Here is a 22259-nt window from a genome sequence, read left to right as displayed (position 1 = left end):
AGGTTTCATTTAATCATAGGTGCTGAAACTAGGGGTGCTGGTAGATTCCATCATATACAGGTTCACAGTTTGGTTCAATGGGTCTCCCCTGCCCCCCCTAAAAACTGTTACAGCATCCCTGCATTTAATCATGTGATACTCCAGGAACACTAAACATGGAACATCTTCCAACTCTGTCTCAGAGCCATGAGTATTACCAGCTTTTTTTTCCATATTATTATCACTACCCCTAATCTGATGTTCACCTAACTCTGATAGGATATAGATATGTCTTCTGCATTGCTCTGAGCCCCTGTTGGCTTAAGAGTGAAAGTGAAGAATTAATTTTAAGTAGCTACCTCCAATCTCCCCTTGTAGAAGTGGCCAGATTTTCAAAGGTGGTAAACACCTGCAGCTCCTATTGACTTCATTGGGAGCTATATGGGATATTCAGCACCTTTGAAAGCAAGGTTGGCTTCTATTTAGGTACTTAAATATGGATTTGGGAGCCCAACTTGAGGCACCTAGGTTGAACAATTTTGGCCAATAATAGCAGTACTGTATAGCAAAAGAACCCTTGCCAGGAAAAGATTCACAAGTTCTATTAGTGGAGTTAACTGAAAAAGTTTAGAATGCCAAAGGTACATTCAGACTGAAAAGCTGTTACCATCAGTACAAAGAAAGGTGAATAAATCTGTTCTCAACTAACAAGACAAATAACTTCATGGTAGGAAGTTTAATTTATACAAACCCCCCTCTCACAGAAAATCAGTTTTAAGTTTTTATGAAGCTGCAGCTCATCTGTATACAACCAATCCTGGTATTTATTATTATTTGTGCAATAATTAATATGGAGAAGAGCAATCACTGTCTGCAGAATTATTAGTCTTCCAGTCAATTAAAGTATTCATCAAGAAGGCACTTTTTCTACAGACTTCATCCTGTTTATAAAAAAATATAAACAAGTACAATCCATTAAGATGACAATATTGATTTACCTTCAGATGTGTTTAGGACAAAACCTTCTGACCATAGACCTGCTGGATGACCTTGGGTAAGTCATTTCACCACTCTATACCTCAGTTTCCCCATCTGTAAAATGGGGATTATGATACCCACCTCTGTAAAGTGCTTTGAGATCTACTGTTGAAAAGTGTTCTAGAAGAACTAGGTATTAATTATTACTAATTATTCATTATGCTGCAAGATTCCAAGCTATCAGAAATAAATTTTGTCTACAGTATGTATCAAAGGTACCTTAAGGGACCAAGACAGGCTTCTTCAGCCTTCATTGCTGCAAAAAAAAAGGTTTCACTGTAGAGAAGAGGCATTGAAAATACAACAAGCTCATTTGTTTATTGGTAACATGAGTTCTGAATGGACAGGCTGTTTTGAACTCTCTTGTTTTCAACTTCTGGTAATTAATAGATTTTACTGTTCCTGTCACATTCATTTTATTGAAGACGAGGCAATATTTTTTTTAAATTCTGACCTTTTGTGACAAACCAGAATAAAGAAAGCTTCATAAGGTACAGTGCAGTCTCCTTTGGTCAAAGGTGACATCCAAAACTGGTCAGTACAGTCTGTAGTTTAGGAGTGCTCTTGGATTCCTCGTGGACACTAAGCTCCCACATAGCAGGATCAATGAGTACCACTTTCTACCATCTCAGGTAGGCAAGGAGATTCTGTCCCATCCTGGCACACTGTGACCTGGCCTCAGTTATACATACCTTCATCACCTCCTGTCCGGCACAGACACCGGCTTTTTCCTTTGCCAGGGGGTGCTCCATCCCCCTCTCAGCCCTAGGCCCCGCCCCCACTCCACCCCTTCCCCAGAGCGCATCCTGTCCCCGCTCCTCCCCCCTTCCTCCCAGCGCCTCCTGCACACCACAGAACAGCTGATCCGCAGTGGGCAGGAGGCACTGGTAGGGAAGGGGAGGAGTTGATTGGCGGGGCTGCCGGCAGACAGGAGGCACTAGTGGGGAGCTGGATGTCTGCTAAGCATCTGCTAATTTTTTTCCATGGGTGCTCTAGGGTGCTCCAGGGCAACGGAGTCTGCACCTATGCTGTTCATACTACAGCATTATGCTATACCTGGGCATGAAGCCATCAGCCCTTAGGAAACTCCAGTTAGCACAGAACACCATGGTGCATCTCCTCAGCAACACAGTCTATGGCAAGAACATCAGACGTGTCCTCCACTCTTTACAGTGGCTTCCCATGGACTACTGAGTGAAGTTCAAGGTCCTGGTCCTTATCTTCATGGCACTCAATACCTTGCCCCCAGGATATCTGAAAGATCGCCTAAAGCTCCAGAATGAAGACCGTGGTCAATAATTTTACTCCTCAGGCACAATGGAATTTTCTACCATAAGGGTAAAGCTCAACTATACAGGAGACAGCTCCTTTCTTGGGAGCCTAGGAGAGAATCTGCAATAAACTCCCAAAAGACCTAAGGATCATCTCAAGCTTCACCACCTTCTGCTCCAAGTGCAAGGTGCACGTCTTTGACCTTGCTGTCTCTAACATAAACAGTGCAGCATGTACATTTAAAATAATCCCCCAAAACAAAACTCTGCACTGGATACACAGATCTTTCCTGGGGAGAGGATGAGAGACAGAGAATGAATCACATGTGATGGATATTGGTCATGTCACTGAATGCACTACTGGAAAGTGCTCAGATACTACAGTGATGACGGCAGTAAAAGAACCTAGAACAGAATAGAATACATAAGTAGGTTTATCTTACTCCTGACGCTGACTGTGAAAACAGAGAATTACTATAGGTTAGGAACCCGATTCTGAGAGATGCTGAACATCACAATGAAGTCAGACTATTTATTATTTGTGTCATAGTCCTTGGAGGCCCCAGTCAAGACCAGGCCACAATTGCACTAGGAACTATACAGAGTAAAAACCAGTCCCTGCCTCCTTGCAAGAAGCAAGACAAACAAAATCAACAGACAAAAAGGTGCTCAGAAACTCTCAGGATCTTTCTTCATTTTCTTGTCATTGGAAACAAATCTGTAAATAATTTGGGGGCCTAGTCAGGAATGGGCTCAAATGGATTGCAGAGTGTCTCAAGATTCCTGTATAATTTGGCAACCATCATGCACCTTGTTACCTTTCATTACAGTACACTGAATGCTCTTTTACAATTGCTTTTTCCGTCTTTAATGACATGTTTTTTAATTTAAAAAAAGCTAGTTTATTTCTTTAAGAATAACTTCAGTGCAAATTTCATTTAAAATTGCAACACCTGGAGAAAATCAACATCACGTGACATGTAAGCACTTCTAAACAGGAAATACTCCATTTATTTTTTTAGCTGTGTTTGTGTAATAAAGTTTAGAATCCAAGTGTGAGCAACACATTTTCTTGTTTTATTAAACAGCATGAAAGGATTTATTACTCCTCCACTGAATGCACTTCTGGCACCAAATGGAGCTGGATAATAATTGTCAGGCTCTGAGTTTAACATTATGAGAAAACACCTTTGGTGGAGTTCAGAGTTTAGCGGGTAATGAAAAATGCACCTAGATGGGGAAGCTTCCTTTGAGACTTTGCTCGGTGAGTATAATCTCAGGTATTGCTGCTTAATAAATTGGATTCTTTTTGAAACAAAGGGGGATGAATGTGGTGTAGTAATTTCTAAGATGGTTCTTTTTCTCGTCATCCTCCATCTATGTTAAGTTGCTTAAAAGGGAGTTGTACATTTAATGAATGCTGAATTTTCTTCCTTCAGCAATAGGTGGGGCTGTCAAGATTCCCTGAAACAAGCGTGTCCTATATTTGGGGCATTTCTCCCACTCACCCACCTGTAATCTCTCTCAACTGCACTAGCTCCTCCTGTTCTTGCATTGTTTGCTGCTACCTATTCCTCTCTCCCTCCCCCATCTTCTGAAACCCAGGGCCAGAGTGCCAATTAAGGGAGTGTTCCTTTCTCCCAACCAGCACATGGCTCCGTGCTCTGACCCCCTTGTGGATCAGGACAGAGCAGGGAGCATTCGTGACTAGCCTGACTGAGGAAAAGGGGTGGCATGTCACTTTGCAGGTGTACAGCATTCTCAGACCACCAGCAGAACTGGAGAGAGAGGTTTGGAATAGGAAGAGAGTCAAAAAAAGAATTGATGGAAAGGGGGTGAAACAGAAGGTACAAACTTGGAGGGCTCAGTTCTTCATTTCCCTGGACCTTGGGTAGTCAACTGCATCAGTGCAAAGTGAGCATACAATGAGAATGGCAGAGTTTTACATTCATTTTGCAGTGGCACACATGACTACACAAGGTGCAGGGCAAGGGAGAATCAGACCCCATATGTCCCTGCAGATTGGTACTGGGAAATTCTCCCTGATGTCTCTGGAATTTGGCAGCTCTGAATATAGGATTAGTTTTCCATAGAGAGGAGGCTGGCAGTGTATGTGCTAGTGGTTTCAGGTTAACTGCAGGAGTGGGGAAATGCTTCACACCTTCACCAAATTAAGGTTTCTAAGCTGTGAAAAAGCCCTTCATTAAATGTGTTCAGATGTGAAAGATTCTAGGGTTTGAATGTATTCAGCTTGTCTTCTGCACTCCTCAGTTTGTAGGATCCCCATCTAGACTCCCCAAAAAATATTTGATTGCCTGGAGCGGTGCTGATTCATGCTCATCTCTAATTTACAGAGACGCTGTAAAGGTGCATTGATCAGAAAGTTACCTTACCCTTTTTTCTTACCTTTGCAGTTATTTATAAATGACTAACCCATTTCATAAGCTGGCAACCATGTCTCTTAAAGCACCTAGTACACCCTTATGGGACTGTATTAATATAATGAATAATGTACCGTATTTAAATGTAGGCAAAGATCATTCAAAGCAATTTGAGAACAGGTCCACTGATATATATTCCAACCAACAGAGGGCAGTGGTGCTCATAACTAAGGCAATTCATTTTTAAGGGATGTTCTGAGCATCCTCAGATTATCCTTGCGATCACTTCATTAGAGTCTGGCTGGAGTTGGATGGCATGGTGTTAGGAAGCAGGACTGTCAAATTTGGCATTCTGCAATGGGAGTGTTATCTGCATAACCCTTAAAGCCTGCAGCTGTACTGGCGAATTTTTGCTGGATTAGGCCCTGTTTTCTTTGATGTGCACTCTGAATATTAATCATTAACAATTTAGAAAATATTAATAAAGGTGGGACTTCTGTGCTACCAGCTGCTTGGTAAAGATCCATAGTTTTTTTTTGTTTTTTTTTTTAAGGCTGAAAGGGGACAGCATGATCATCTAATCTGATCTCCTGCCTAACATTAACATAAACCACAGCTTCTCCTCACCATTCTTGGGGCTCTGTACAAGCAGAGAGGTCTATCCATTCACAGCAGCATACAGGATCAGAGCCTAAAAAGGGGACATGATGATGAATGTTATTGCGAAGATTGGCCAGGAACTTCTGTTCTTCCTGCCACGTATCACAAGAGTAAAGGGACATTCAATGAAATTGAAAGGTGGCAAATTCAAATTGGGGACTAACCTCTAGCAAGCATTATGCGCAGCAGTAAGAGTTCGCAGGGTTGTGCCCATGATGACTATAATGATGCTTTACCTTTATTAGAAAGCTCCTTATGTCAATCAACCCATTATGTCCAGCCATTGAGTGGCCACTGATGATAAGTTTCAATGTACTTGTCTTTACAAGGAAAAAAATGGTAATGAAAACACAGGCAAATGTCTGGCTTTGGGCCCTAACCCGTTCCGTTTACTTATTTATTTTAATTTTGTATTTTAAGAATCGGCTCTGCCAAAGATATTCCCTAGAGCAAGACAGCTGGAATTCTGTTGTTATTTATAATACTTAAAGAGGTAGTGCCAGATAGATTAGGCCCAAAAAAACCCTTAGCTTTTGTTTGTTTGTTTGTTTGTTTTTGTTTTTACACTTTTCATTAAAAAAACCAAAACCAACTAGTGTTAATAGAAATGTTTTCAGAACCATTTATTTCAGGGACATTGGTTCTTTTACATGGATTTAAATATTTCCCCTATAATGTTTGCAACCCAAACATTGCAGCATTGTGTTAATGCATGAGACTCCAAAAGTGAAACAGACTAGAAATTGGTTGTTAGTCTATCCACATCATTTGAGGGCTTGTCTACACTGGCGCTTTACAGCGCTGCAACTTTCTTGCTCAGGGGTGTGAAAAAACACCCCCCTGAGTGCAGCAAGTTTCAGTGCTGTAAAGCACCAGTGTAGACAGTGGACCAGTGCTGGGAGAGCTCTCTCCCAGTGCTCTGCCGTGACTGCACAAGCCACGTTAAAACACTGCCGCAACAGCACTTTAGCATTGCCAGTGTAGGCTTAGCTGAAGGAAATGCAAAAAATAAAAGCCAACAAAATATAATGTAAAGTAAGATAACTCTCTAAATCTGTTTCAGTTCTAACAATCTAAGGCCCTGATCCTGCAAACTCTGACTCACGCAATTAACTTTATTACCCTGAGTAATCCTACTGGAATCGATAACACTATAGTAAAGTTAAGCATGTGCATAAGTGTTTACAAGACTGGAGCCCAAGATGATATTAGCAATACACAGCATTACCTCAATTCTACCAATAGTGGAGAAAGAGGGTATTGAATAAGCGTGGATAAATGAGACTTTTAGGTACTTGAGAGAATGTCCAATGTAATAAACAGATGCTGGGGCACATAACCATGCTCTTGGTAACAGAGTTCTAGTTCATGTCTATGCTGTGGAAATGTTCTAATTTTAAAATGGTTTCAGCAAAAATAGATTAGGTCACCTTAAACTACAAACCTGGATTTATGCTATGCCTCTAACTAGTTTTAAAATCAGTTTAGCTGAACCAGTTTTAAAACTGGTTCAAAAATTTACTAATGTAGACAGGCCCTTAAATCAATAAGGTTGTACAGTATATGATTTTAATCTGAACAAGTCCCTTTGAACTGTGATAGCCAAGATTAAAACGAGAACCCATCAAATCAAATGTAGGAAAGAAGAAAGGCGATCTGCTGAGTGCTTGTCATTAGAACTTGGCGACTGATCATTTATTTGATGTATATATAAGAACTGGACATTAAAATGTTCTTGAGATCATTGTTTATTAGGTGGATTTGGTTAATGTTCTGTGGTATCAATCTGAACGTAGCACAGCTGCTTTGTGACGTCATCAGGCTTTTTTAAAGCTGCTTTACAATTGGTTAATCACCCCCTCATAACACCGGCCTCTGCTGAGCAGGAAATAGGATTGCTGCAGCTGTTGGCCAGGGAGGCTTTGCAAATTTTTGTGTCACAGCACTCAGAGGGCTTAATAATCCTGACCCAAGACAGATCATAAATGTGTCCTTAGATCTCAGATGCTGGGTTCATTGATCCAGGGCATCATGCTTTCATTTGGCTAGGAAACTATTCTCTGTGAGTACTATAACTACACTGTATGAGGTGCTTGTCCTTTGGAAAACATGTATCTGGAAGTAGAGCTGATGTTTTATATTTCGAGTCACTCTGCCTTTGGTAATAGGCTTATACTGTGTGATGCCAGTGCTTACTCTGGGTGACCAGACAGCCCAGAGAACCAAGGTTGTCCCAGTTTGGAGGGACAATCCTGGTGCCCTAGCGGGTACTGGTGAAACTGAAGGTGTGCCATAAGAATAAAAAAAATCACTGTTTTCATCAAGTTTCAGAGTAGCAGCTGTGTTAGTCTGTATCCGCAAAAAGAACAGGAGTACTTGTGGCACCTTAGAGACTAACAAATTTATTAGAGCATAAGCTTTCGTGGACTGCATACCGAAGAAGTGGGCTGTAGTCCACGAAAGCTTATGCTCTAATAAATTTGTTAGTCTCTAAGCTTTCGTGGACTACAGCCCACTTCTTCGGTATGCAGTCCACGAAAGCTTATGCTCTAATAAATTTGTTAGTCTCTAAGGTGCCACAAGTACTTCTGTTTTCATCAAGCCTCCACACCACACATCCAAAGCTTTGGCATTTTCACCTCATTTTAATACATTGGACATTGTCTCATGACTGAGGCCCCAAGTCAGCAAAGCACTTCTGCGTGATCTCTATCCTGCAAACTTAAGTGCTTTGTTGAATCAGGGCTGGGTTGGCGCGAGGGATCGTGAGGTATAGCATAATCTAGAGCAGTGTTTTTTAGTCCAGGGATCATGACCCCCTCCCTCCAGGGGTCACAAAAGGCAATGGGGGGGGGGGGTTGTGAAGTACTGAAAATGTTATCAGAATCTAAAGCAAAGAAACTTTTGCTCCCCCCACTCCCCTCACACCCTTACCCTTCAAGGTCAAGTATTCTCTGTCAACCTCTGGAAATAAGCACATATATTCTGTAGGCTTCTCATTGGTACATTTACTCTTAGGTAGGGGGGTTGTGATTTTTTTTTTAACCTCAAATAAGGGACCAGGAACCTGAAATGGTTGAGAAACTCTGGTCTAGAGGAATGAAAATGGTTGGGAGTTAGGAATGTCCAACTTCTAATCCTGCCTCAGCTAATGACTGGGTAAGTGGTTTCACCTCTCTGAAAGCTGAGGTGCAAAGGGCCAACAGCTGCTATTCCAGCCCAGAGATTGCAATAGCAGCTCCAGAAGGTTTAGACTGCAGCCCTGTGCCTTGTCTGCAAATTGAAGGGATTAATTCCATCCCACTCCTACTCACTGTTCTCAGAAAAGCCAGTTACTTGGGTTCTGTGCAGGGTAAATTTCTCTTTATCCTGACTGCACAAAGGAAAAGATCCTGTTATTTTTGTTTTGTTTTTTTAAATTGTGCTGGTCAAAGAGGCAGGCTTTAAATATTTGTGTAGGCTGCTTGGCAACAAATTGCATGTGATCTTTGTAAAAACAATGAGTTCTCATGGAATTTACATTTCATTTTAACAGGCTGCTAATGGCCACTGATCAATGCTCAATGGCTGTTTTGTCAGAAGAAATGTGCAGTGAGAGACCTGTCCTATTGTGCTTTGTTAGCGGCTTCTTCAATCTCTGGACAAAACTGAAATGTCAGAAGTTGAAGACCAGGACTTGAATAAAGCTTGTGCATTTTAAAATACAATATTCTCTTCTGTGAAAGATTTGAAATTGTTTGGTTATAAATTTAGGGTCATTATGAGGAATATTTTCTCCCATAATCCAGTCTATGTTAGTTTCAGGCATTTTGTATGCATGGTTTCCTTTACATTCCGGAGAAATGAGTTGCTCTTAATGTTTTTCATTCAAATAAAATCTGGTTATTTGTTGTTAAAGCCACTGTTTTCTCAAATGCAGTGGTTCTTACCCTTTTCCATACTGGGATCCTCTTCTCATTCAGCTGGGATCTAGTGGGCAGTTCCCCTCTGATTCAGCAATATGGGAAGGGCGGGGGGGGAGGAAGGGAGTCACAGTATTGCCAGTTCCAAGTGTTCAAAAATCATGAGTGAAGACCCTAAAAAAAATCATGATTTAAAAAAATATTTGGCTTCTTTTTCCCCACCTTCTGGTTTTGTAGCCTCTAGGGTGCACCAAGTCTTGTTTTCTTTCTATCCTCCCGCACCCCCCCCCTCCCCCACCGCACCCCGAGGGCCAGAAATGTACGTTTTAAAAAATTGAAAACAGACATTCTCATGACTCCTGTAGCTGAAGCTTTGAGAAAACATCAAATATAGCGACCCTCATGATGGAATTGTTAGAAGTGACTACACCAGGGGTAGGCAACCTATGGCACACATGCCAAAGGTGGCACGCGAGCTGATTTTCAGTGGCACTCACACTACCTGGGTCCTGGCCACCGGTCTGGGGGGCTCTGCATTTTAATTTAATTTTAAATGAAGCTTCTTAAACATTTTAAAAACCTTATTTACTTTACTTTACAACAATAGTTTAGTTATATATTATAGACTTGGAGAAAGAGACCTTCTAAAAACCTTAAAATGTATTACGGGCACGCAGAACCTTAAATTAGAGTGAATAAATGAAGACTCGGTGCAGCACTTCTGAAAGGTTGCCGACCCCTGGACTACACTGTCGTTGTGACCTCCTGACCTGTAGGTCATGACCCCATCAACCAATGCTAATTGCAAATAGTAGGATTAAGTAAATACTGTACATAGTGGATTATTCTAGAGGGAGTATGGAGAAGAGTTACAAGAAGGTGCAGCTGGTATGTTTTAAATTTGCTTAAATAAAGAATTCATTTAGTGACTACTTCTTTAGTCAAAATCTAACAGCAACTTTGAATTTGCAGAGGTAATAATAATTGGTTCTTATGTAGCACATTCCATCTTGAGTACACGTTAGTTTATTAAGCTTCACAATACCTCAGTCAAGTAGATATCATAGAATCGTAGGATTGGAAGGGACCTTGAGAGGTCTTCTAGTCCAATCCCTGCACTTAAGGCAATATGGTAAGCAGTAATACCTTATTGTGTAACTGGGGAAACTTGAGTTCAGAGAAGATAAGTGACTTACCTTTGATCAAATATACTTTTTTTTTTTTTTTTAAAGCTAGGACTAGAATTCAGACCTTTTGAATCCCAGTCCAGTGCTCTGACTATGGTAGACCAGTGTCTCCTTCCCATAGACTACTATATATTGCAAAATATTGTCTTCAAAACATACCTGAAGATGCAGAGGGAGGCACGTATGGCAGTTAGGTGCCTAATTCCCATTGGAAGTTAAACTGCTATATGTGCCTTTGAAAATCTCCCCACACTGTATAGATAGTCATAATATACTGATAAAAGATATGCTCTAGTAATTTTGAGGAAGTTCTATGGCTTGTGTTATACCTCCAACTAGATGATCACAATGGTGCTTAATCTATGAATATGTATGACTTCACTGAAGTTATATCAAAGTTGAATCTGGACCAATGACTGTAATATTGTATATATGATCAGCATTAGGAGGGGAAAAAAGGGTGCTCTGGATAATGACTACCATGACTACAATGATCACCCTTTTATTTTACACCAGTCTTTCGTGATATTCCTATATTATTTTTAGGTATTGAAGCACAACTGTTTAATCAAATCTACTAGTAAACAAAACCCACCTAAATGTTCTAGAGACGTATATCTTGGAAATAACTACAAGGCTTTTGTTTATGTATACATAGAACCTAGTAAAAGTGTGGCAGTTTAAAATGGGTGTGTTTAGGAGAATGGAGGACTGGTAACGGATTATCAAATAATAATTAGTATTGATTGTTAAGCCATTCAGCTGTAGGACACTGTTTCAAATGTGGCCTTGTTTGGTAGTGATAAAAATTTCTGCTGGTGGCAGTATGGTTTATATGAAATGTGTTGATCACAGTTCAGTTCCCAGTACTGGCACTAATTACAACCCTTGTTGTTGTGACAGATATGATAATTTTCTGCAATAGCCTTGGGAGATCTTATTGAATTAAGTTTAAGTGTCTTTGGGGTCCATTGTATTAAATTAATGGTTTATGTAGTATTCTCAGCTGGGATTGTGTGTAACCTCTTGAGGGGGGAGATGTAACTTATGTGAGACCTGAGGATTTAAAGGACTATATTGAACAATGTGCCAGATGAGTGAACTTTTGGAACAAAAAACTGTTAAGTAGTTTTCCTGGGGAATAAATGCACCCCTCTATTCACAGCCTACACACTACTGTAATGATCTTCGTACAAAATATGCCTTGTGAGGTATAATTTGAAAATGAATAACTTGCTGGTTAAGAATATGGTTGAATATACACCTCTACCCCGATATAACGTGACCCAATATAACACTGTAAAGCAGTGCTCCGGGGGGGCTGCACACTCCGGTGGATCAAAGCAAGTTCGATACAACACGGTTTTACCTATAATGCGGTAAGATTTTTTGGCTCCTGAGGACAGCATTATATCGAGGTAGAGGTGTGTGTAGCAATGTTTATATGTAAAGTTATGAACATAAGCTAAAATGACGACTGAAATGTGTTTACCAGACAAGTCTGGGGAGGAGAAAAAACAATTTCTCAAAGATAAAAGATAAGCTGACGCCTCTAGCCAGTTCTCATCAAGTTGATGGCCATTCTTTGGCAGTGAAGGGGGCAGGAGCAGATCAATTTGCATTTTACCAAATAACATGGAATCTCATGGTGAAAGAGAGTCCACGTCTCCTTCCTTACAGCTGGAAGGAACTTTATTTAGGGGTAACCCTGCATTTCAGAAAGGGTGACTGAAATATAAAAGTGAGCAGTAAGAACACCCTAGCTTCTCTCTCTCTCTCTCTCACACACACACACATACGTTTCTGGGAGCCTGTGGTAAGGATTGTACTTTGAACCAAGTGAAGTATGTTAAGTCTTAGCCGCTAAGAAGTGTTTTACCTTTATTTCTCTTGTAACCATTTCTGACTTTAATGCCTTATACTTGTACTCACTTAAAACCTCTCTTTGTAGTTAAATTAACTTGTTTTATTCTTGAATCAAATTCCAGTGTGTCTAAACTTAATTGTTTGCCACTCTAACTGGAGTTACCCAAAGTGTTATACATTGATCCATTACAGGGGCAACGGACTTCTAATATCTGAACTGATAAGGAGAGGACTGGGCAGTGCAGAATACCCATTTTGGGGGGAAATCCAGGACTGGGAGTGTTGGGATCATCCTGCAAGTAGTATCCAAAGCTGCTGGAACCAGAGTGTGGCTAGTGTGTGGCTGACCGGCTGCTAGGGTCAGAGTTGCTGGACCAGGACTGCAGCTATACACAGACACTCAGGGTGTGACCTGCATGCTGTTTCTGAGAGGCCCAGGGTGGGAGCTTCAGCAGCAAAACATTGTGAGGCATCCTAGGTTGCAGGGCAGGTGGTGACACAGCCCCTCACTGGTTGAATTGCACCCCACAATATGATAGAGGTGAAACAAATTCCCCACCTCTGGTTATGCAAAAACCCAGGTTTTTAAAGCTACTCCCTTAAGGAGTGGGACATTGTCTGCTAATCACCTGTTACATGAGGCCAAGATCACAGGCCCAAGCTGTATAAAGGAAAGACTGAATGATTATGGTTGTTCTGGTTCTGAATCTGAGACAGTCATAGACCTGTAACCACAGGGGAAACCTAGTTGTGGGTTTTGAAGGACTAATACCTAGCAGAGCCTGAGGTTGGAGTTGGGGGTGACCTCTGGTAAGCTTTATAGCATGTGTGTAGGTTCTTTTATTGTTTTAAATATGTTCTCTGTAATGCTATCACTTTAAGAATAAATGTGCTTGCTTAGAAAGATCTGTGTGGTAATTTGTGACTGCAGGTAAATACACTGTTCATAATCTCTGAAGAGACAGCAGAGATTTAGGCAGCCTGGCTTTCTGGGAATTTCACATGGTAGGCAAAAAACTGAGAGACCTGGAAAAACCCCAGTCCAGAGGGGGAGAGCTGAGAAGTGACAGCTGAGAAGCTGGGAGCCTACAGGGGGTGTCCTTGGTGGAGGATGAGGGGGGAATACAGGTGCAGTTGCCCTGAACTGTAAAAATTGTCACTCTCAGCAGAAAGGTCAAGGACCCTGAAGAATCTCCTCAATAAAGGAAGGTTCTGTTGCTGCTGTGGCTTGTGTGAATGAGCAGAGACTTCGTTTGCCAAGGTACAGGTCTGTAAGAAATGGACTTTGGCTACTGTCTGATTTAAGAAATAATTTGAGTTAAGTTAGAAACATGGAAAAAAAAAACCCAACAAAATCAACTGATACTTTTAAGATCGTTTCATGAAGGCGAGGAGAACCATTAGATCATCCAGCCTGACCTCCTATATATTTAGGGCCCTACCAAATTCACAGCCATGAAAAACATGTTGCAAACTGAGAAATCTGGTCTCCCTCCATGAAATCTGGTCTGGTCAGATTTAATGAGGGAGACCAGCGTTTCTGAAATTGGGGGTCATGACCCGAAAGGAAGTTGCAGGGGGGTTACAAGGTTATTTTAGGGGGATTGCGGTATTGCCTCCTTTACTTCTGTGCTGACTTCAGAGCTGGACAGCCAGAGAGTGGCAGCTGTTAGACAAGTGCCCAGCTCTGAAGGCAGCACTCCACCAGCAGCAGCACAGAAGTAAGGGTGGTAATGCCCTACCAGGCCATCCTTACTTCTGCGCTGCTGGCAGTGGCGGCTCTGCCTTCAGAGCTGGGCTCCCAGCCAGTAGCTGCCACTTTCTGCTCTGAAGGCAGCGCCACCGCCAGCAGCAGCACAGAAGTAAAGGTAGAAGTACCGCAACCTCTCCCCACCCCATGATAACTCCTTGTTGAGTCAGGACCCCTACAATTGCAACCCCATGAAATTTCAGATTTAAATAGCTGAAATCACAAACTTTACGATTTTTTAAAATCTTATGACCATGAAATTGACCAAAATGGACAGTGAATTTGGTAGTGCCCTATGTGTATTATAGGTCATTGCAGGGGGCTGCAAAGCATTGTTTAAAGTGGGGGGCCATAGTGGTATCCCCCAGTCTGTGCTGCTACTGTTGTTCAGGCCCCCCGGCCTGACCCTCCTCTTCACCTCTCAGCCCTCCTGCCCCCCAATAGCAGCTTGACCCCTCTGGCCCATGAGCCCCTACATCCACCCCACCCCCCTTCCAGGAGTCTCAGCCCTCAAGGGAGCCCTGCCACTGTCCCCATCCAGGAGTCAGTCTCCCCCACCCTGCTCCTTACCTTATCCCTCCCTGCTGGTGAGCCTCGCTCTTGAATGACAGGTCTGTCCCGTTTCCTGGACAGTCCCCAGCACTGACAGAACTGCTGCACCACTTCCCTGGGTAGTTTGTTCCAATGGTTAACTACGGTCACTGTTATACATTTGTGCCTAATTTCTAATGTGAATTTGTCTAGCTTCAGCTTCCAGTCATGGTTCTTGTTATACCTTTTACCCTTTAGTACCCAATCTTTCCTCTCTGGAAAGGTACTTATACACTGCAATCAGTGAACACTAAGATCCATGAACATTTCCCTCCCAGTTCAATGGCATCTCAGCGATCACCATATCACACAAAGCTACAGATCAGTGCAAATGAAATATTTCTTAAATTCAATGTATAATTGTGAACTAAGACACAACCAGATGTGTCAATGTTGTAAGATCACCATACTTAAGGTGCATTGGGCGATAAGTTGAAGATCAAGGGCTTGATAGCAGCACACACATTCACCACAGTCTGAAATCTCTAAAAGCGCACATAAAATGCCTTTTGTATGTTACCATGCCTGATGTCCGATTTGTGTCCATTTATTCTTTTGCGGAGGGACTGTCCGGTTTGGCCAATGTACATGGCAGAGGGGCATTGCTGGCACATGATGGCACATATAACATTAGTAGATGTGCAGGTGAATGAGCCCTTGATGGTGTGGCTGATGTGGTTGGGTCCTCTGATGGCGTCGCCAGAGTAGATATGGGGACAGAGTAGGCAACGAGGTTTGCTACAAGAAGAACAGGAGTACTTGTGGCACCTTAGAGACTAACAAATTTATTAGAGCATAAGCTTTCGTGGACTACAGCCCACTTCTTCGGATGCATATAGAATGGAACATATAATGAGGAGATATATATACACACATACAGAGAGCATAAACAGGTGGGAGTTGTCTTACCAACTCTGAGAGGCCAATTAATTAATTCTATATGCATCCGAAGAAGTGGGCTGTAGTCCACGAAAGCTTATGCTCTAATAAATTTGTTAGTCTCTAAGGTGCCACAAGTACTCCTGTTCTTCTTTTTGTGGATACAGACTAACACGGCTGTTACTCTGAGGTTTGCTACAGGGATTGGTTCCTGGGTTGGTGTTTCTGTGGTGTGGTCTGTAGTTGCTGGTGAGTATTTGCTTCAGGTTGGGGGGTTGTCTGTAAGCGAAGACTGGCCTGCCTCCCAAGGTCTGTGAGAGTGAGGGATCATTTTCCAGGATAGGTTGTAGATCGTGGATAATGTGCTGGAGAGGTTTTAGCTGGGGGCTGTATGTGATGGCCAGTGGTGTTCTGTTATTGTCCTTGTTGGGCCTATCCTGTAGTAGGTGATTTCTGGGTACCCGTCTTGCTCTGTCAATCTGTTTCCTCACTTCCCCAGGTGGGTATTGTAGCATTTTTAAAACTACTCTGGTGGCACCATCAGAGGACCCAACCACATCAGCCACACTATCAAGGGCTCGTTCACCTGCACATCTACTAATGTTATATATGCCATCATGTGCCAGCAATGCCCCTCTGCCATGTACGTTGGCCAAACTGGAAAGTCCCTCCACAAAAGAATAAATGGACACAAATTGGACATCAGGAATGGTAACATACAAAAGCCAGTAAGTGAACACTTGAATCTCCCTAGTCATTCTATTACAGATTTAAAAGTCACTATTATTGAACAAAAAAACTTCAGAAACAGACTTCAAAGAGAAACAGCAGAACTAAAATTCATTTGCAAATTTAACACCATTAATCTGGGCTTGAATAGGGACTGGGAGTGGCTGGCTCATTACAGAAGCAGCTTTTCCTCTCCTGGAATTGACACCTCCTAATCTATTATTGGGAGTAGACTACATCCACCCTGATTGAATTGGCCCTGTCAACACTGGTTCTCCACTTGCGAAGAAACTCCCTTCTCTCCATGTGTCAGTATATAATGCCTGCATCTGTAACTTTCACTCTATGCATCTGAAGAAGTGAGGTTTTTACCCACGAAAGCTTATGCCCAAATAAATCTGTTAGTCTTTAAGGTGCCACCAGACTCCTTGTTGTTTTTGTAGATACAGACTAACACGGCTACCCCCTGATACTTGATAAAATGCCTTGTTTGAATTACATTTGATAAGCTAATGAACTGTATGGACATGTTGGAAATACAACAAAGAAGTTCTTAAAATTCCAACTGCTGGACAATCAGGGATACTGCCACGTATCATCGAGGCTGTGAGTTTTCCTTGGCAGACTTTTATGTTGGTGAAAGGCATTTTTATATCAGTAATTATAAAATGGGTTGAAAATAGAGGGACTTGGCTTAATATTCCACCACTACATTAACGGTAGAATTTGAGCAATTTTTGTTGCCTATGATGGAGCTTATTTTCTCTATACAGATTGCTAGATCTGCCAGAGATGTTTTTTATCCCTTTGAGCTTCTAAGAGTATTCCTGACGAGGAAATAGTTCAGCTTTGGACTATACCAGACTTCACCTGGTATTTTCACCAAATTTCCAAAGGATACCCCAGAATCTCCCTACAAGGTCTTCTCTTCTTCCCTCCCCCCACCTCCTTTTCAAATTACGCAAGTTGAACTTTGTTCTACGATATCAACATGCTCTATGGACCAGTGTAAATCAATGATGTTACAGCAGAGAATAATTTGTTCCCGTCCATTTCTCAAGAACAAAATAACCTTTTCATCAGAGTGCACTTAAGATTGTTTGTTTGCCAAATGGTGTCATCTCCCTCCTTAGCTGATGTTTGTTATTTAAAAGAATTTTTTTTGTTAAAATGGGGAAAACAAATAAATTCCCCAGCCCCTCAACTCTTTTCTCTACAGCACATCTATCAGTAGGACATGGTGTTTAACACAGGTTAAAGGTGAACAGGGGGAGAGAGCAGAGTTTGAATGGGATCCTGTTAAAATATTGGCAACACATCATTTCTACCCACAGTAGCTGGATCATTCATACACAAATGCCAGTTTGTTTACAGACCTCCAAGGGCTTAGCCTGCACACACAGTTTGACAGGTTGCCCTTGTTACACCCACATTTGAAAGTGCAAATGTCTGTATTCTCTGCTGCTTTTCCTAGTTAAAGAACAAATCCTGAAATCTTCTAGCGGGACTTGATTCTTGCATGCTAATGCCCTGTGATGAGTCACTCTTCATGGTGAGTAGGGTGCCTCCTTGTGGCCGCATCTGGGGATTAGCTTCACTCAGGTCTGATGCACCCTTCTGCAGCTTTCTCCATGCCCTGCTGTCTCTCCCTCATTCCCTGCGACTCAGAGTATTCTGTCTTCGTGGCTTGGCCCGTCAGCCAGGTCGCTATAGTCTTCCCCTTCCAAGGTATCAAAGTCCTTCCACACCAACAGTCTCAGGCAGTCTTCTCATGTATTGCCCTGATGATGCCACTTTCCCAGGGGCCAGTAGGGGAAACTGGGCCCGTCCTCTACTCTGGGTTCCAGTCCTGGCAACTGTGGTCTGCTTTCCCTCAGACCCTTCCTTCCCTGGACTCCTTCCTACAGCTTCTGGTCCCCACATGTGTACCAGCTCAAACTCCCTCTTCCCAGGGAGTAACTACAGACTACTGATCCCTGTTGCCTCAAACACATCTCCTTACTCCCAGGGAGTGACTGTAGCCTATTTCCCTACAGCCCCTTTCTTTGCCAATTTCCTGTATTCATAAACCCAGACCACCTCCTGCTGGATTTCATCAGAAAATTAGGCTTTAGCGCTCCCTGGCTTTCCTCAACATGTGCGGCCTATAGGTTAATTGGCCTAATTTATCCCTTCAGGCCTTGTGTGGATGGACACTCCATTACTGATCCCTTTACAGAGCAGTGTAAAGAGGAATCAGGCCATCAGTCTTCATGTAGGACAAGTCTTCATGCCCCTGAAATAAATGGCAAAACTCCCACTGGCTTCAGTGGGGCCAGGATTTCACTCCAGAAAATTAGATGTTAGATCATAACTGTGTGTTACCTACCAGGAGGTTAAACAGAACTAGTATTTGACAGTGTAGCAACTAGAAAACACTACTGGAAGCGTAAGAGTTAACCATGACTTCTACACTGCCACCTACATTAGCTGCAAAGTCATGGTTAACATCATGTTAATACAGTGGTTCTCAAACTTTTTTGTACTGGTGACCCCTTTCACATAGCAAGCCTCTGAGTGTGACCCCCTTAATAAATGAAAAACACTTTTTAATATATTTTACACCATTATAAATGCTGGAGGCAAAGTGGGGTTTGGGGTGGAGGCTGAAAGCTTGTGACCCCCCCATGTAATAACCTCACGAGAACCCCTGTGTTAGTACGACCCCTCCAGATCATGAGCTAAAATGACTTAGCTTTCTGGTGAAAAGCCGTTAAAAGCAAAATTCTCCATTAACTAGTTAGTTCTGTCTGAGGAGCAACTGCAGGATTTGATCCCAGTTCTTTCTCCTTTTTAAAAAAAAATTGACACTGGTTTCTGGAAGAAAAGTTAAATACTGACTGAAATATAAGTATAGCTTGAAAATGCCTAACTTTGAAGGATATGGAGTCATTTCACAGTGTATCTTATGCTACAGAATCCCAATTTAGCAATATAGGTGTCAGAGTCCATCAGCTTTCACCTCTAACATTCCTCACAAGACAGCACTGTCATCAGATAATGGGCACCTCCCACAGCCATATCCATATATATCTTTGTTACAGGAACAGTTAATATTATGGTAATGAAAGAAGGAATTTTTCCTTACTCTTTTGCTCTCAAATGAGTTGTTTTGACATTGGATGCAGAATTGACCCCATATCTTGAAATAAAAATAAACAAACAGGAGAGAGGTTGAGTTACCTCTGAAGTGAGATGAATGACAGGCAGTTTGGAGAATACTTAACATTTCCAGTGTTGTTACAGAGGTCAGGCATTTTCACAGGAACCTTATTGTTTATTTGCATATAATGCTATAGCATGCCAGTGCACGTTGCTGTATTACAATAAAGTGCCAGGCATAAATTACACACAACCTCCTTTCCTGCAGTCTATTACTAAAATATACTGTGTTATTTTCCATGACAAAATATTGTTTCAGGGCTCATAGATTTTGTTTCAAACTGAATAAACCAAGAAATAGCACAAAACTGCAATGTAAAAGAAAAAAAAAATTAGATACTTAAAGCCCTTTGAGATCTACTGATGAAAAGCTCTATATGTGCTATATATATGAACTAGGGATTATTATTATTATTAGAATAGCATGTGTGGTTACACTAAACAGGTTATAAATTGTAATGCCTAACCACCCTCATGGATGAGGTCGTAAGCTGTTCATGGAGGTCAATAAGAAATACCCCATAAATGCACTGTGAGATTTTTTTAGCTTCCACTGAAGCATCCAGTTTTGGTCAGTGTTAAAGATTGGGCTGTTCCAGCAAAACAAGTCCTCTGATTTTATGAGTGACAATGAAGTTAAATATTTGGCTTTGTTTAAAAGATGGCTAGGAACAGTATTTTCTAATGACACAAGTATTTCAGAGGCCTAAGTTACAGCTCTTCTCAGAAATATGAACCATAGAGAATAAAAATATCTTTTTAAAATCCCTACTATACGTTCCCTCTCCCCCACACCCACTTGTTTTCTATGTGTTGGTCATGCATTAGGCAGTCAAGGTTCGTTCACCTCCACACAGAGACAACATATAACTGCTGACAGTGGAGGGGCACTATTTAAAGGTTCTGATGTAGGGTTACCATTCGTCCGGATTCTGCTGGACATGTCCGGCTTTTTTAAGTTAAAAATAGCGTCCGGGGGGAATTTGTAAATGTCCGGATTTCCCCGCCATGCAGAGCATGCGTGGCTTACAGGGCAGCCGGCCGGATCCTGCCACTCGCACGGGGCTCCGGCAGCCAGAGCCCTTCCTCCACTTCCCCCTCCTCTCCCCTGCAGCTTGAGACCACTCCCCTCCTCTGTCTCCCTCCCTCCCCCCCCCTGCATTCGCAGATCGCCGGCCGGCCATTCGCCTTGGGCCTCCGGCAGTCTGGAGCTCCGACCCTGCTCCCCTCCCCCTGCTGCCGAGCGCTCTGCTCTGCAGCACGGTAAGGGGCCCAGGGGGTCAGAGAAGCAGCAGGGAGGTTCTGGAGGGGGTAGTCAAGAGACAGGGAGCAGCGGGAGGGTTGGATGGGTCAGGAGTTCGGGGGGGGGCTGTCTGGGGATTGGGGGTGTAAGGTTTGGGGCAGTCAGAGTACAGGTGGGGGGGTCTCAGGAGGGGGCAGTTAGGGGACAAGGCACAGGGAGGCTTAGGTAGGGGGTGGGGTTCTGGAGGGCAGTTAGGAGCAGGGATCCCAGGACGGGGCAGTCGGGACAGGGAGCAGAGGGGTTTAGATAGGTCAGGAGTTCTGGGGGGGGGGGGGCTGTCAGGGGGTGGGGGTGTGGATAAGGGTTGGGGCAGTCAGGGGACAGGTAGGGGGTAGCGTCTTAGGGGGCCAGTTAGGATGAGGGGAAGGTCTCAGGAGGGGGTAGTCAGGGGACAAGGAGCAGGGAGGCTTAGGTAGGGGGTGGAGTCCTGGGGGGCAGTTAGAGGCAGGGGTCCCAGGAGGGGGCAGTCAGGGGACAAGGAGTGGGGGGGAGGGTTGGGGGTTCTGCGGGGGCGGGAAGTGGGAGGGAGTGGAAGGGGCAGGGCTAGGGCAGGACGGGGGCGGGGCTAGGGCGGGGCTCCTCCCGTCCTCTTTTTTGATTGTTGAAATATGGTAACCCTATTCTGATGGTATGCAGCGAGGTGCAGGGCATATAAACCCTGGCAGAAATCTGGGGGGGCACAGTCATGTGCCCCCCCCCATGCATCGCCTCTGTTTCCTCAATTATTATGTCAGCCCTCTGTTTTCTGCTGGGATTGTCTGTGCCCCTTCAAGTTAAGATCAAGCAGGATAGATTAAGACATTGAAAACAACATGGTGGGAGCCAGTGGTTGAGGAATTTAAATATCTCCTAGGAGACACCCAGCAACTCTCAAAATTGAGGCCTTATTTCCTATGCCTTTGTCATTTTTTGTGTCTTTTAGGGTAGAATATAAGATATTATTCCTAAAGAAATATATTTTTAAATGGTCTCTCTTCCTTAAGCTTTGCAACCTTTGTCCTATTCCTAATGCCTATGCCATTCTAGAACATAAAGAAATAGACTTGCAGGTCATCAGGTCAGCCAGTCACACACGAGTGACAAGAAAAATCAGGCCAAAGTTTAAACAGGTAAGTAAAACCATTATGTGGATCTGGCCAACTGCAGCTATCGCTAACAGATCCACAGGAAAAAAGGATAATGGGCAAAATCCTGAACTCTTTAGACAGTTTTTACTCAGTCCAACTCTTGTTGAAGTCAGTAAGGGATTTTGCCTCAGTAAAGGGTGCGGACATCAGGATCTGGGCCAGTGAAAATAACTCCATGTATATAGTGTTCTAATATGTTTTTATACAACTAGCACTTATTGCCTTCCCCCCTCAAGCAGCCTGAAAACTTCTGAGTAACAAAATAAACTGCATCCACGCTAGAGCAGAACCTCTTCCTCCCCACCACCAGTGCTTTAAATAACACACACCTTAATGTAAATCACACCCAAAAGAAGATGAACCCCAGAGAAAGGGCCAGCGGGAGAATAAGTAAT

General features: G+C 42.9%; 1 long non-coding RNA gene across 1 annotated transcript; it reads left to right on the top strand.

Moving 5' to 3' along the window:
* Positions 1 to 967: 967 nt before the first annotated feature.
* On the top strand, positions 968 to 9230 carry LOC128837175 (uncharacterized). The gene is made up of 3 exons (XR_008444910.1): positions 968 to 1033; positions 3377 to 3552; positions 8865 to 9230. It is a non-coding gene; the product is annotated as an uncharacterized LOC128837175 (long non-coding RNA).
* The last annotated feature ends 13029 nt before the right edge of the window (positions 9231 to 22259 follow it).

This window comes from Malaclemys terrapin, chromosome 4 (assembly GCF_027887155.1).
Source record: "Malaclemys terrapin pileata isolate rMalTer1 chromosome 4, rMalTer1.hap1, whole genome shotgun sequence".
Lineage (NCBI taxonomy): Eukaryota > Metazoa > Chordata > Testudines > Emydidae > Malaclemys > Malaclemys terrapin.
The sequence above is the reverse complement of the archived record's forward strand: the minus strand, read 5'-3'. Positions and strand labels throughout refer to the sequence as shown.